The sequence below is a fragment of the Crocodylus porosus genome, unplaced genomic scaffold, assembly GCF_001723895.1.
Source record: "Crocodylus porosus isolate Cpor-Errol unplaced genomic scaffold, CroPor_comp1, whole genome shotgun sequence".
Taxonomy (NCBI): Eukaryota; Metazoa; Chordata; order Crocodylia; family Crocodylidae; genus Crocodylus; species Crocodylus porosus.
This window is the reverse complement of record NW_017728911.1, coordinates 28,198,804-28,212,270: the sequence shown is the minus strand read 5'-3', so window position 1 is coordinate 28,212,270 and position 13,467 is coordinate 28,198,804. Positions and strand designations below refer to the sequence as shown.

Here is a 13,467-nt window from a genome sequence, read left to right as displayed (position 1 = left end):
TGCCCAGAACTTTGGAAGACAACAAGAAGTCAGAATTTTTTTAACACTATGGTTTCTTATTTGAAATCTCTGGGTTCATCTTGTGAATTGTGGTTGCACACTTAACGGTGCTAACAGCTGCAGCACCGTGGTTGAGAATCACTGAAGTAGGGGGTAGGCAAATGGGTTACATTAACTAAGGCAAACAAGGTTTTTTGTGGGGTAAATCTGATATCTTTTATTAGACCAACTCAAATAGTTGGAAAAAAAATCTTTGCAAGCTTTAGGGCACAAGCATCCTTCGATAGGCTGAGGAAGCATCTGCAGTTGATCTGTGCTCTTCCTGGATGGAAGGACTAGTAAAGAAGCCAGAACTAAGGAATAACTACATAGCTAAGGAATCTTCTGCTGTATTAAATGGGTGGGAGGTCTGGGATCAAGAAGAGGGTGGCAGGTTGGAGCCAGGCAATGAGCAACTGGTGAAAGGAAATTATGGGCTGGCACTGAAAAGGCTGGAGCAGGGAAGAGGAGGAAAAAGGAGAGGAACCAGGGGACAGGCCAAGTGATCTGTATGTTGCCTCTCCTGCTCTGTGTCACGTCTGAGTGGTGGCTCTGTGGGACAGAAATGGACTGCTTATAGATCTTCCAGGTGTCCAGCAAGATCCTGGGCACATTAGATAAAATGCACAGGGAACAAAGAGTCCCCAAATTCCTCAGCAGTAGGGCTGGTTCGCACTCAGGTCCCTCACCTGCGTATGAGTATCGTGCTCTCACTGCAAAGCAGGCAGAATGCTCCAGGGAGGAAAAATCATTTCCTTTGAATTTCTTTCCATTTTCATAGCCCTTTTTGGTGTGGTTCGCATGGCACTGACAGGCACTAGGTTTTGCTTCCAGTTGGCAGCTTGGTCCCTGTCATCAGAAATGGGTTGGTTTTTTTCTGTTCTGCTTCTGCCACGCTTGCTGAGTTTTACATTTCCACATTTCCATGGAGGCTGTGAGGGACTCCAAGAATTAGTGAAAAAGCAAGAAATTTCCCTGAGGGGTGAATTCACTGGGGACCTCTCCCTGAGAAGTGGGCCTGCTGAATAGGAAGGAGGCTGAAAAAATGTGATCTTCCCTTGTTCAAGAAAAAAAAGAAACATTCCTCATGCCAGCACCACTCAGAGGAAAGAGGGTGGCAAAGAATAAAAGAGTTTGGTCCTCTCAGCCTTGCATAGCTCTGGCTAGCTGGCTATGTCTCCCTATCTAGCTTTGGGCCAGATTCTCTTGGTTTTGATTCATTCACATCTGTGCAATGTGGGGGTCAAGAGCAGAATTCTGGCCTTTGTGTCCATGCCTTGGCCTGGGGATAAATGTTTACACAAAGTGCAAGGCAAGTATGGTCAAGCCAGTGTTTCCCATATGCAACCAGTTTCCAGTGCATACTTTGGGTCATGAACACTGCATGCCCCCGGAGGCTGGGGAAGCACAGCAAGCTCCCGCAGGTGGTGGCAGCAGTGGGAGCATGGCGGTGGTGAGTGGTGAGCTCCTGCAGGTGACTGCAGTGCTGGTGGCGAACTGCCAGCAGTATCGGTGGTGCTTTTTGCAGGGGGTGCACTGCCAATCTCAGGGGGGTGCACATGCACCTGCGTGCATCCCCTACACGTTGCAAGTGCTTTGTGTTCTTGTGCAAGGTAAATGCCAAGCTGATGATCAGCAAAGAGGAGGGCACCCATCACCTCCTGAGCTCTGAATTCCAGAACAGCCTTCTGCCCCCTCAGCAGGGAAGTCAGAAGTACAGCGCTGCTGGCATGGGGCAGCGGCTGCCTGGAAATCAAACACCATGCTCACTTGCTCTGCCTTTACGAGATGCTTATAAGCTACTGCTCCTCAGATGACACTTCCGGAGCATGAGCCCTATGTGGCAAGCTGCAGACTCACCCTTGGCTCCTGGCCAGGCTGCTCCACCAGCCCTGCATCTCAGAACGCAGGCTGGGGCAGCGCTGTGCTAATCACAAGAGCTTGGTCTTGGTGAATGGCGCATGCCAGGGCAGGGAGGGAGAGATCCTCCACCTGCCTGAACTGTGGGGCCATTTTAGCACCCAGTTGGCCTTCAACCACATTTTGTCTCCCTCCCATTCTTGTTTTACTGTACTGCAGGATAATGCCATGCCTTTTTCCTTTGAAATCCAGAGGAAAACTCCATGATCAGGTTCCTCCCTTCCCAGTAATATCCCAATGAAAACTCTCCATTGCCTGTAGCAAAATAAAGCTAATGCTTGCATTTGCCTGTACTAACCCAATCAGGACTGTCATTTGGCTCCCACTTTCCTGGCTTCTATACTGTCTGTCTTTGCTCTGTTCTAGCTGGGCCCTCAATTCTGTAATATCTCATTTCCTTCAGCAGTGCATTAAACAACATGACTAACATCTGCCATACATTTGCTCTCATCCTCTTTGCAGCGGGAGAAGCGGGTGCAGTGAAGTGGGGGGTTTTGCCAGGAGGGGTATTTTGTCACGTCATAAATGTGTATACACAGGCTGTTGCATGTTTATGTGAGAGAAGGCATCATCATAGTATCTGGGCTTCATTTGGCAGGATCTTCACAGATTTGGGGCTGCTCAAGGACTTCCCTAGTTTTGTGAAGATGTTTGTCAAGCAGTTTGCCCCTGTCCACAGGGACCAGCCAAACCATGCTTGGAATTAATTTGGCTGCAATCCTTTATGCCTAGAATCCAAACACTGTTTTCAAAGATGGATTAAAGTCCAATACAGCCAATACCTGAAGCCCATTTTTTTCACCTGGTTATCTATATAACTTGACTCTAGCAACACAGGCCAGACCAAACCAAAACTAATTGGAACATAACTGAGTTTAACACCATTATAAATCCTGGTTGTTTTCACAGTACAGGCAGTAGCTAAATCGGTGGCTGATTTATTTGAGCAAGTACTGTGGGCTTGGGCGGTCGGAAAGAAAGGCGTAGCTCACTATTGACATGGGAAACCTCCAAGCTATCGCTGGGGTTGGGATTGTTTTTATTCTGACCTTTTCATTGGAGCAATTCCCTTTCTGTGCCAGAAGCACTTTTCTTTACAGTGACTCAGTCCTTGGGACTTAGTCATTCCTCCGGATACACAACTGCTGGAAAATGTGACTAGCTTCTTGAGAGCTTTTTTGCACATGGAGAGCTTATACTAGACCTAAACAAAGGAAGAAAAATGTCTGAAATTGGACAGTGGATTTTTCCATCTAATTATGCAGTGACTGTGACATTTACTGAGCCGGGAGCAGACCATACTGGTAGGAATCTAACGGTTGTCGGGAGTTGTAGGTTATAATCAGAGCAATGACTTCATAAACAACATTGTGGGCCTTCCTATTTGTTTTCCCTCAGGCCTCTAGATATTTGGACCTCTGTTTATAGATTCAAAGCAGATTTTGCCAACGGCTGTTGCAACCAGTTCCACTTGGCATTAGAAAACCAGGTGGATGCTTCTGGCTTTTATCTTTTATCATCACCAGCAATAATGTTCCTGAAATCTGAATTCAATGGTCAATTCTGTTGTCAATGCATGAGAAAAAAAAATCACCACCAGGACCTCAAGTGAGTAAATATTGGTGTGTGTCAGGAACAAGCAGTAAAGCAGGTGTGACTCCTTTGTGAGCATCTATGACTCAAATGCACAGGAAAGAAATAGCTTCCCTGTCTGCAGAGGCCATTTGAACAGTTTTTATTCTGCTTATGACAAGTATTACAACTTGATACTGATATCCGGTCTACCGGATACTGTAAGCCATATTACAAATGCTAACAATTCTACTGCTTCTAATAATGTTGCCAAAAGGGAGGTAAGTGTATTATCCCCATTTTACAGATGGGTAAGATGAGACACAAACGTTATGGGGCTACATTAAAGATTTTCAGAAATATGCTTTCCATGGCATAATATTGGTCTGTGTTGTTGGGAGCGTTAGCACAGATACATGATCTGTAACACTGGCCACGCTGGTTAAAAAGCCAGTGGTTGTGAGTGCCACATCTAGGCTGCTGCTTCCACTCCTTTGACTCTTCTGTAAGGGCAGGATTAATTTGCAAAGTGAGTGCTAAGACGTCACTGGCTTCTTACTGGGTGTCCATCTTTAAAACAGACACCCAGTAGTCTAAACAGTGTATGTGCATGTGGTTCAGATGCAAATGATCAGATGCAAATGATTAGGTGACAGCTGAAGCTGTGGTTCTCCCTTTCTCTAAATCAGCCTAATAGGGTGGGGGGACAGTCTGGTGATTGCAGGGCATCATTGAGAGAGCCAATACTGTTGCTATTAGTGTCTCCTTGTGACCTTCCACTATCTGCACCTCTCTCGGAAATAATAATCGTGACCAGTCTCTTTGAAGCATAATCAGTGCCGGAAGGAGCGGAGGTGGAAATGCCTGTGTGGACACAAAGTAGGATTTTAATGCCGTTAAAGTACCCAGGAGCACGAGCAAGCTGGGGAGTGGAGGGGTGTTTGCAGCTGAGCTGAGATGGGGGACTGGGAGGAGGCAGAAGCCAGGAGCTGCAGAGGGGACACTGCGCCCAGTTCCTGCCTGCACTGCTTTCTGTCACTACATCACTCTGCTCTGTCTCTAGCAGCCAGAGGGGCATCCTCCGGGCTGGGCCTGGGAGGCGGAAGCTGGACAGACCTGACGGCGTCTGCAGCCCAGCATCTCCTCCAAGCACTTCGTGGATTAGGGAGCAGCAGGGTCACCTCAGAGCCCATACGGGCCACAATCAACACCGCTGCTGCCCAGGGTCCCTGGGGCAGGGCTCAGCACCACCCTCCTCCCAGGGCCGGTGCCGGGTCCTGCACACACCTCTCCAGGTGCCCAGGGCGACCCTGCCAGGCCCCGCCCACGTGGAGCCCAAGCCGGGGGCACGGGTGGGGGAGGGACGGCGCGGCCCCGCCCAGCCACGCCCTCTCCAGTCACAAAGGCCAAGGCCGGGCGCCCTCCCCCGTGACAGGCAGCGGGTGGCCGCCAATGGAACCCGCGGGGCCCGCCCCACTGCGTCATAGCCCGCCAATCGCCAGGCCGCTCTAGGGCTCCTGCCTCCCCCTTGGGCCCGCCTCTCGGCCAATCGCAGGCCGCAGGCGGGACGAGTGGCGTGGAGCGGCGCCCATTTGGCGCTCGCGGGCGGTTGCTAAGGGCGGGGAGGTGACGGAGTGGGTAGCGGAGCCGGGTGTACACTGATGGGAGCTGTTGGTAGAGCGGCGTGAGGCCGCAGGTGAGGAGCGGTTTCGGGGGCGGCGGTGGCGAGGCGAGGTTCCTTGCCGGGGCTGGATGGCGGCTTGCGTGTGGCCGCCGGTACTTTTATGGCGCGCGTGGGGCGGATGGCGCCATAAACGTGACGTGGAGCGCGGGCCTGCCCCCTGCCCCCGGTGCTCGTGGCGTCCCGCCGGGCCGTGGACTGCTGCTCCGCGCCTCCGGCCTGCTCCTCCGCTCCGCAGTCACCCCCTGCTTGAAAAGGGGGCCAGGACCCCCTCCCCCCCGGTGGCTCTTGGTGACTGTCAGGAGCGCCCATTTCCCTGGAGGGACGACTGAGCCGCCATGGGCTGGTCGTTGTGGGCTGAAGTTACTGTGGGCTTGGACCGGATAGGGTTTCTTCTTCCTTCCCCCCGCCCCGCCCCCACCGGTTTAGATGGTTTCTGCACTTGCTGTGCTGGTAGCACCAGGGCCTCCCGACGGCTGTGCAACGAAGATAAGCTGGTGGCTTATTAAAGTCATCAGCCCCCTGGTAGAGGGTGTTCAGCTTTCTCATGCGCACAATACAGGTAGGACTGCCTGGGCTGGGGGAAACTCTTCACTTCCCTGCTTGTGACGGGCTGTAAGAAGTAGCGTGGCCATTTCAACTCGTGCCGGCCGTTCCGTTGTGTACTTGCAGTAGCTTTCCTCCTAGCAGCTGCACCATCCATCTGCTTTTCTCTTCTCTTGGTCCTGTTCTCCGTTTTGTGTTTTGTTTTTTCCTTTGCAAAGCTTTCATTGTATTGCTCACTAGTTTTATTTCCGCACTGGAAGGTGAAGGCTCCCATCTGCTCTGTTCAAGTGGAAATGCAGCCATTTTACTCGTGATGTTGTTATGTCTGTAGTTTTGGAGGCTTTACCAGCAAGGATGCAGGGGAAAAGCTGCAATCTCTAGTGAGATCTAATCTGTGTTTATTCCATATCCTCTTGCCACACCTCTTTCCTGTAGGGCTTATTTGCAGCTCTGCTTCATTGATGGTTCCTCAGCATGTCTCAAGTGAGCAGATCTCAGAGGATGGCGTGAACCTTGACTTTTTACTGGTGCTCTTGCTTTTGCCAGTGATAGACAAGCTCCTACTGCTTCTCTCGGGGGTCAGTGCTTTGTTTTTGGAAGGGCTGCCTCATACATCCTTCCCACACTACAAAACCGCTTTCTTCAAGAAAGCAGTTTAGGTTTGGCTGACCTTCCTAACCTCGTTTTATCTTCAGGTGAGATCTTTGCTGCTGGCTCATCGCCCTTTGAGCTCTTAAGTATAAATGCTTGTGTAACATGTCAAGGCACATCCTTAGAAAAAGAGTTCTTTATCCCACACAGTTTTAACACACTCAAAGGATCACAGCTTCTTGGGGAAGATAAACAGGTGAGGGAGAGAGAATGATGCAGTGACATTTTGGATTTGCTTGGCAAACACAGATCAAGCAACAACAGCTCAAGAACTTGAAGCCAGCTTGAAGGTAGCTGGCAGGACTTTTCAAACGTTTTACGTTGCAAACTAGATTTTAAACTAAAACTGGTTCAGGTGGCAGATTTTGTGGTGGATCTTCACCAGCGATTTTTAGTTAGACTACAGTTTTGAATAATCTTCCAGATGAATTTGTTCTCTTCAGTCCATTTTAAGTTTATTTTGATAGTTACTTAATATTTTGACATCTCAAATCAGCTGCTATACATGTAAAATTTATGTTGGATATTAAAATAGCTGCAAACCTTCTATGACTGATCATACAGATAAACATTTCCCATTCTTCAAAAACTTATCTTGCGTTTAAATAGACTTCCGTACCAGACTATGCAATTTACTGTCAACGTGTAAGGATCAGAAAAGGGAAATAGCTTATAGGAGACACTCTCTTTTTTTTTTTTTTTTTGCTTTAGAAAAACAGAACAGTTGTGGCAGCTCTGAAAGTGACAGTGGAAAGAATGCCATTGGCCAGGCAGCCACCAGCATTTGTAGCTTTTGTTCTCTAATGCTACCTGTACCATGAGCTCCATAACACAGTACTTGAAACGCTGGCACCTTCTATCTGATAGCACTCTTTCCCATAAGTTCAGCTCTGCTAGTGGGAACATCAGTGGTAGGAAACTTGTGTTTTAAATTCCCAAGTAGCGAAGCCTATCTTTGGTCTGTCATTATGCCCATATGCCAGTGAGAACAGGTGCCCTGAACTGGAGTCTAGTACAGCCAAGTAATTTCTTTAGTTCATCATGAGACTATGTTCCATCATATGCAGAATCATGTGGCAGAAACAGTTTGGGCACTAGCGTTCTTCATTTGTCCCTTCATTATTCACAGACCTTGAGTCTAAGCATCTTGCATTTAAAGAGCTACTGCTCTTGTCAGTTAAGGTGATGAAAATGGAAAAACAACTGACCAACTTTTGTCATTATTTTTATGACGGCTTAAGTTGGTTTTGACATGGTCGGGATATCTGGTCAAAATAGCTAGTAAGCTTTTAACTCTTGCTTAACAGCTGGCTTCTAGGAGCTTCATTTTCCCCATTACAGCAGCAACTCATTTGCTCACGCTCCAGGCCACTGACTTGCAAAGAAGCTTATTTGCACTGAAAATGAGAACAAACATGAAAACACTTTTAATTTTTTTCTAAGTTTCGAAAAGGTTAACTTGGGAGCTCATCCTGCTGCTGTCCCCTGAAGCCATTGTTTCTGTTAAATCTAAATGCAATGGACAGTAAGAAATTCATATTGTTAACATATTTACATTGTGAAATATTACTAAAAATCCATAGTGATAAACTGTACTGGATGAGTGCAAATTTCTGCTTTGCGCACAGACTGGAGTTCTCTGGCAGTATGCTGTGGGTACCCTTTCTGTAGGAAATGGTGAAATGCCTTGACTGGGTCTTGGGTATGTTAGTTAATGAGCTCACCTCTTGTTTTGTAGCTTCCTGTACTTTGCAGAAAGAGCTTTGTGATCTAAAAAGCATAGTCTAGCATTATTAACCTTTATAATATGATGATGGGGTATGAATTATTAAACTTCTAATAGGATGCAGCTGTCCTGATCAGAACCCCATTGTGCATTAAAATCTGAAGTGCTCACAGCAGAGACTTCCAAAGCCTGAAGAAGGGTGATTGTGCCCAAGAACTTGCAGAGAATTTTTTTTTCCAACTAGTCAGTTGGTCTAATAAAATATCACATCTACCAAATGAACCTTGCCTGCCTATGTCCTTAGACCAGCACGGCTACAACTGAAAACTCAGCAGTCATGGTATGTGAGCTATGCATGACTAGTCAAACAGATCCAAGCTGTAAATCCCTTTCAAGTCAGCTGATTATTTTTGGAACTGAAAAAAATGTCATTGTAAAAGTATCTAAGTGCCCCACTATAGCTGACTTAGTGGGAGTTGGGACCTAACTGCCCTACAGACCTTTACAAAAATATGGGGAAAGTGGGATACAGAGAGAGAGATGACTTCCAGGTCAGCTGGTAAAGCCCTTCCCTGAACAAGACTTATTTATCTCGCTTTCCTGGTCTGTCCTAACCACAAGCAGAGAATTGTATGTGCAGAATCTGGGTACTGATCCCAGTTCAGTAGCTCTAGATAAGGCGTTTTTAAGGTAGCTTTTTTAGCTTACTACCCTCCTCAGTCTTGAAGTGCTGTTGCTTTGTTTTTATTTAGTTGATTTACATTCCTGAATTCAAGAGCCCTTCTCTCGATTCCTGCCCTTGATTTTTATTTATTTATTTATTTATTTTTCAGTAGCTGCTACCTTCTGCTGAATGACTGCAAAACTCTTCTCTCACATGGTTTCAGAACAGATTTCTGTGAACATGGTTCCTGCTCCTTACATTTCCTGCAAGTGCTGGAAGTCTGCTTGAATAAGCAGATGCAGCTTCCCCAGGGCTTGGACAGCTGCTATCAGAGGGGACAGTTGATGTCTTCAGTGTACTTGGGGCTGTACGATTTGCCTTGTATTCTGCACAGCTTTGATGTGGGCTCAGTTTCTGGACTGTCTAATTTACCATGCAGCATAAGCTGTGGCAAGATGTGCTCTGCTGTAGCTGGGTTGAAGTGTTAGTAGTCACTTGGCAGCAAAACCTGCAACTGAGCAAAGAGCAGCTGTGATGTCCAAGTGGATTGGAATCTGGGTACAAGTCAGACATCGGGCCATGAGCTCCAAGAGCAATGTGGGGAGGGAAAATGCTTGTAGAGAGCCTGAAAAAGGATAAATATATGAGGGCTGGAGCATATGACTGCAGTCCCCTTCTAGGGAAAGTAGCAGGTGTCGATTCTGTTGAAAACTACATAGTAGACCCAAGAGATCAGAACAGCGTTTTCATAATGCCTTTTACTGGGTTTGCCGTGATGCTGAGAGCCTTCTTTCCACAGCTGTCATGGTACTGCTGCACTGAAGGGATTGCTCCTGTAGTCAGTTGGCAGGTGCCTTAGGACTAGTGTGTTCTTTTTCTGCCTCTTCCCCTGACTTGAGTGTAGAGCTCACTTCAGTAGATCGCTGCATGCCAGCTAAACAAAATCTGCTGGTACTCCACTGAAGAGGGCTTAGGCAATATCCGCTTTGGATACCCAACTGGCGCTCGCCTTGTCTGTGATATCTGTGAGACACTGTTGCTTTTGTGGTTTTTAGACAGCTCTCAACTTGTAGCCTTTCCACCTTGTAGCTTACTCTACAAAATGTGGAAAACCTTTGGGAAAGGGGTTTTTCAGGGTTCCTGCACATGAGCAAGGGACCTCCATACACAGCATCGGGGTCCACTACGTTTATCCTTATCGTGGTGGACCAAACAACCTTCAGTCACCTCCCATCAGAGCAAGAGACGCAGTCTGTTTTAACAGGGTTTAAAAGGCTTTGCCAGTGTCTCTGCTACAACACCACGTTTGTCCCAGTGCATCCCATTGATCTTATTTCTAGGCCTAACTTGAATTTGGCTGGAAGAACACAATCTCTCCAGAGACCAAGCTATGTTGATGTATGCTAATGGAGCTATATGCATTTTCACGGTTCCACACCATGCCTTGATAACATCATGGAGTATAGGACTTCTGAATGCAATCTTAGTGTTGGTACTAGCCAGCTGTGCCTATCTCTTGATCTTTCATGAAAACCTTTTGTTTTGAACTATGAGAGCAAACATAGGGAAAATTGACATATGCTTGGATACGTAAGAGTTCCTTTGCTTTGTGAGATAAGATGCATCCAACTGACTGACTTCTTATCTGAGCCATATCAAAGTCCTCATGGTTTTGTCTCCAGTTAATCTTTGTAATTTATATCTGACATGCATAGCCTGTAGTTAAATGTACTGACACTGTCGTATTTCTTTGTGGCAAGCAGGAATCTTTTAGGCCATTTTTGTGGAAAGGTAATAGGAGGAACAATAAATATTTGAGAGACTGGATTTAATCTGGAACCCAAGGTGGGAGCTCCTTCTCTTGTATAAGATCGAGAATGATCCTTTTTAGCCACTTGGCTTCTGGAGAGCCAAAGTATACTTCCGTTTGGGAAAAGGGAGGAAAAATCACCGAGGCCCATGTGGGTGCCAACTAGACTCTCTAGGGCCATATCCAGATGAGTAGAAACATGCATTTCCCAGGGGACAAATGGCAGTGGCACATAGTTGTACTACTTGTCCCGGGGAATGCCATTTCACACGTGGTCTGGCACATGGCAAATTGCCATGGGTGGGGTAGGGGAGGTTGGGAGCTTTACCTGGGGGCTGTCTTGGAGCTGCAGTTCTGGTGATCCAAGTGTGTAAGTCTGGTCAGTAGCTGGGGTGTAGCTCTGGCTAGCCAGGCTCTGGTTTCAGGTGGTGCATGCTGCAGCCACATGTATTGCCTTGATTTTTCTTTTTTTTTTTTTAAAAGATATCAGGACTTCCTGGTGTCTAATTTTGGCTCTGCTGCAAATATGCAGCACAGAGAACCTTTTCATGCATGCCACATACTGTTTTGCAGTGCCACAAAAGCCTTTGAGGCACTGCAAAGTGTACATTCCCATTCATCTAGATGTGCCCTAGGTGTGGGGGGGAAAAGATCCTTCTTAATAGGGCCTGACAGGGTTTCATCTGTACAGAATTAGGCAAAAGAAACCTCCAGAATGAATTGTTTAGAATCCCAGAAGGTACAGGCAGTTCCTCTAAGTGATCAGCACTCAAGGGTGGGGTGTGTTGAATATGGAGCAGTCTTGAGTCCATAAAACTAGCTGGCTGTTCCTCTTTCTGATTGTGCAATGGACCTTTATCCCCATAACCTTTATCCCCATAACCTTTGAGTACCTCTCAACTTAATGTGTGTGCTAGTTAATGAAAAGTTCAAATTGGAGCAAAGGTACTAGCCAAGAAATTTATGTTGGAATATGATCTGAGCAGGGCCTACAGTTCTGCAGACTGACCAGCCAGCCAAGTCTATCATCTGAGCGCTGGCTTTGAAACGTTATGCATGGTCTTTCAGCATGGAACTGTGCCATCTAGTGAGGAGTCTGTTCCTTCGAGTGTTTTTGTGGCCAGACTGTCTTCATGAATCTCTGTGCCCACCTTGTTTTGAAGTGAAACGCTTCATAAGAGATGCGGTCTGAAGCTCGTATCTGCTCTTAATGTCTTTCATGGGTTTGATAAAGACTTCAAGGAGGACTAATAGGGGCAGTCTTTTTTTGATCTCTTTCCAGTATAGACCTAGGCCCAGAACCCCAAAGGCCTACTTCCCAACGGTTCCAGTATTTGCGGGGGTTCTTAGACTTAGTCTCTGCTACAATTCTGTCTTGGAATATATTTCTCAAATCTTCCATCTAAATGATCAGGGGTTCTCTAGGGCATTTCTTCATTTCCAGCAAGTACACTTTTTCTGAACTGTAAATTGATTTTAATCCCTAAGGAAAAAGAAGAACACTGTCTCATGTATGTTTAGTGAGGATCAAGGAGATGCAAACCTTTTCAGGTATTTGCATAACATTGGCCGAGGCAGTTTTTGATACTTTTCCATTCCCATATTACTGAGCTTGCAACTTAGATGTACAGGTTTGTTACTCTTGTATTTATTCAAACCTTTGGATAGCTTCCTACTTAACTGCTTTTAAATTGGGGCTTACAGTAACTTGTATTTCTTTCTGGTAAAAACTGATTGCCTGTCTGTTGTGAGAACTCCATGCATCTGTCGGCAAGAGAGACTGAACCTGACAGTAAGCAAACCTGAGGTTCTTTAATTCCTTTCTTGCTAGATAATTCCTTGTCCATTTCTGGGGGAGTGTGTATTACCGGAAACTTTAATTCAGTAATTTGTACTGGTATCTTAAAACTCATGTTGACCAGCAGTCCTCTCCCATAGAAATATGTTCACTTCTGTGTTGCTTCTCTTTCACTGCAAGACGATTCAGATGGATGTCTGAATCATCTATAGCTCTATATCTATATAGATGAAAACTTAGCTCTATATCGGAAGAGCTAAGAAAACAGCTCTTTTGATTATAGATATAATAAAACCTCTATCTATAGCTATAGATAGAGTTTTTATTTTATCTACATCTAAAGAGCTAAGCTTTTCACATTCCCAAAATGTAGACTTTAAGACCAATGCCAAAAATCATGAGAGTTGGCAATACTGTTAATTTGAAGTAGATTTTTCCAAGGTTTAAAATTATCTGGTATGCTGCTGTAGAGGTTGCTCTCACTACTTTAAGGTAAAGGGCTGGTTTAGTGTACTTATTGCCAGTCTTAATTTGTCTAGATTAAATTTCCAACAATTGAAATCCTGTTATAGTTTTCATGCCTGTTAATCTGGCAGACTAGTTTCAGACCTGATCTTCTCATGGAAGGATGTAGATTGAGAAGTAAAATCTACTGCTTAGTCTTTCCTGAATCACTCTAGCTGAAAAGGTTCTGGAGTCGTTGGCATCCAGAAGCAGTCTTAAGGCTTTTGTGTGGAGCAAAGTGGGGTTTTCAGTTCTTACGGTGGGTGAGGAATTCTCCAGCTTTTTAAATTCTTAAAATAACAGCTGGGCTGACAGCATCAGCTAAACTCCACTGCTTGTGCAGTGAAGGTACAATTTTGATTTAAGGGATAGCCACCACCACTTTTTTGTTGTGTGAGATGGCTATAGGAAAGACTTTGTCCTGGTCCTATTTTGAGCTGCCTTCCAAAAATGAAATTCTTGAGGTTGGGTGAAACCAGGAGGGAGGAACTTTCTTAAATATTGACCAGATTATGAGACACAGTCTAAAGGACTTTCACGTGCTTCACTGAAATGG

The 13,467-nt window shown here is 46.0% G+C and overlaps 1 protein-coding gene across 1 annotated transcript in view; it reads left to right on the top strand.

The window, feature by feature from the left end:
• The first annotated feature begins 5,141 nt into the window (after positions 1-5,141).
• Positions 5,142-13,467, top strand: part of ABHD2 (abhydrolase domain containing 2) — a 60,870-nt gene continuing 52,544 nt past the window's right edge. Inside the window, exon 1 of the mRNA XM_019533736.1 lies at positions 5,142-5,227. The gene's annotated coding sequence lies outside the window, so the exon portion shown is untranslated. The remainder of the gene's footprint in view (positions 5,228-13,467) is intronic.